We start from the raw sequence: 2,867 nt of genomic DNA on the forward strand, positions 1-2,867 counted from the left end.
AGTTGCCACCTGTTAAAAGAGTTTTAATTAAATTAATACGCGGAAACGACTGAAAAGATTTGCATGACATTTCGCACAGAGATAGCTTATGACCTATGTTGGAAAATAGGCTACTATTTTAAGAGTTATCACGTATTAGGAAATTTAATTAAATTAATACGCGTAAATGACTGAACTGATTTGCATGAAAGTTTGCACACAGATAGCTTATGACCTGGACTGGAAAATAGGCTACGTTTTTAAGAATTGCCACCTGTTTGAAAATGAAATTTTGCTCAAAGGTGGTTTATGACCTGGATTGAAAAATAGGCTACTTCCTTAACCGGTTTTCCGATCAGAACGAAATTTAGTACACTTACTAAATTCGGAAGGATGGTGTTAGACTGAAAGTAAGTCCGATCACTCAAGGCTCCTCCCATACAAATTGCAATTTTCATATTACATACATATCTCTGGAAGTATTTGTGGGAGAGAACAGAAACTTGGTATAGTGATATGGATGTGAAATCAATGTTGGCATTATCGATTGATGTTTTAGTTAGTTAGTTAATTCGATTAAATTCAATCTGATTACAGTTAATCATGATTAATTTTAATCCGACTAAACAGTTAATCGTAACCGCGATTAAAAAATTAATTTTTAATCAACAACTCTTAATTTGATCAAGTAGGTTTGGTGATTAATTAAGGAATGCTGGAATTTCCCTGTGCACACAAAGCAAGTTAATCCGGCTAAGTCGGGTTTCCTCATCAATCTAAGCAATTTGGTGTGCATTTTGATTAAGATATATATCACCAAACGTTGTACACACTAGGTTTTTATAAGTTCCCAGTTTGTATATTACTAATAACAATAATTATAATTTTTTTATATTATGTGCTTTTTATAAGCATAAAACACAAAGTAATTAATATAACTCGTGTTTGGTTTCAAACTCGGACAAACTAGACAAATTAATCAGATTTTATTTTTAATTGGATTAACGATTAATGTTTTAAATTAATTAAACGTAATCGCAGCCAGCGATTAACGATTAAAAAATGTTATCATTAATCGTACAGTTGGTTACGACTAATTAATGTAAATCGTCAAACGCGATTAACATTAAAATCGTTAATTTTTAATCGGTAATCAGATTAACAGTTTTCCAACACTGTGTGAAATCATGTTCATATTCACGGAAAAAATGGACGTGTTTGGAAAAGAGGCGTACCACCTCCCATACTGACTGAAAGTTTCATATTGCATATCTCTTCAAATGTTTGGGGTAAAGCACTCAAGCTTGGTATGGAAATACACATGTATGTATGTATGTATATGAAACTAATACTATACTCATGGAGAAAAATGAGAGTTATTGGAAAAGGAGGTGTGGCAACTCCCATACAAATTGATTATTCTATGCTGCATATCTCTGGAGGTGTTTATTGCAGAGGACTGGAACTTGGCACCGAGATGTGTATACAAAATTAATTCCATACTAATGCAGAAGAATTTGCGTTATTCGAAAAGGGGTCATGGTTCCTGCCGTACAAATTTACTGTTTTATACTGCTTATCTCTAGAGGTGTTCATGGTAGAGTACTGGCACTTGGTACTAGGGTATGTAAAATCAATTCTAAATTCATGGAAGAAGATTAGGGTTATAAGAAAAAGGGGCGTGGCACTTCCCGTACAAATTTACTTTTTCTTGCCACATATCCCAGGAAGTGTTTGTGGAAGAATACAGGAACTTGGTATGGAGTTTTGTATACAAAATTAATCAATTGCTCATGGAAAAAATGTGAGTTATTAAAAGAAGAGGCATGTCGCCTCCCATACATACCAAAAACTTCTCAATACATATCTCTGGAAGGATAGAAAATCTCTCGAATTTTTTATGGAGATTTATTTTATAAGTGCCGTAAATTTCATTAAATGGAAAAGGGAGAGCCGGGTTCGGCCTTGTAATCTAAAGCTCTCTTGAGGCATTTGCTACAGTAATGCTACATTAATTAGTCGTAATCAACTGTACGATTAATGATACCATTTTTTTAATCGTTAATCGCTGGCTGCGATTACGTTTAATTAATTTAAAACATTAATCGTTAATCCAATTAAAAATAAAATCTGATTAATTTGTCTAGTTTGTCCGAGTTTGAAACCAAACACGAGTTATAGTAATTATTTTGTGTTTTACGCTTATAAAAAGCACATAATATAAAAAAATTATAATTGTTGCTATTAGTAATACATAAACTGGGAACTTTTACAAACCTAGTTTGTAAAACGTTTGTTGGTATAGATCTTAATGAAAATGCCATACCGGATTAACTTGCTTTGTGTGCACAGGAAAATTCCAGCATAATTTAATTAATCACCAAACCTATTTGATCAAATTAAGAGTTAATGACTAAAAATAATTTTTTTTAATCACGGTTACGATTAACTGTTTAGTCAGATTAAAATTAATCATGAGTAACTGTAATCAGATTGAATTTAATCGAATTAACTAACTGATTAAAACATCAATCGATTAATGCCAACATTGATTTCACATACATATCACTATACCAAGTTTCAGTTCTCTCCCACAAATACTTCCAGAGATATATATGTAATATGAAAATTGCAATTTGTATGGGAGGGGCCTTGAGTTATCGGACTTACTTTCAGTCTAAGACCATCCTTCCGAAATCCGTAGTAAGTGCACTAAATTTCGTTCTGATCGGAAAACCGGTTAAGGAAGTAGCTTATTTTTCAATCCAGGTCATAAACCATCTTTGAGCAAAATTTCATTTTCAAACAGGTGGCAATTCTTAAAAAAGTAGCCTATTTTCCAGTCTAGGTCATAAGCTATCTGTGTGCAAACTTTCATGCAAATCAGT

The sequence above is a fragment of the Rhagoletis pomonella genome, unplaced genomic scaffold, assembly GCF_013731165.1.
Source record: "Rhagoletis pomonella isolate Grant_MI unplaced genomic scaffold, Rhpom_1.0 Rhpom_scaffold_00009, whole genome shotgun sequence".
Classification (NCBI taxonomy): Eukaryota; Metazoa; Arthropoda; class Insecta; order Diptera; family Tephritidae; genus Rhagoletis; species Rhagoletis pomonella.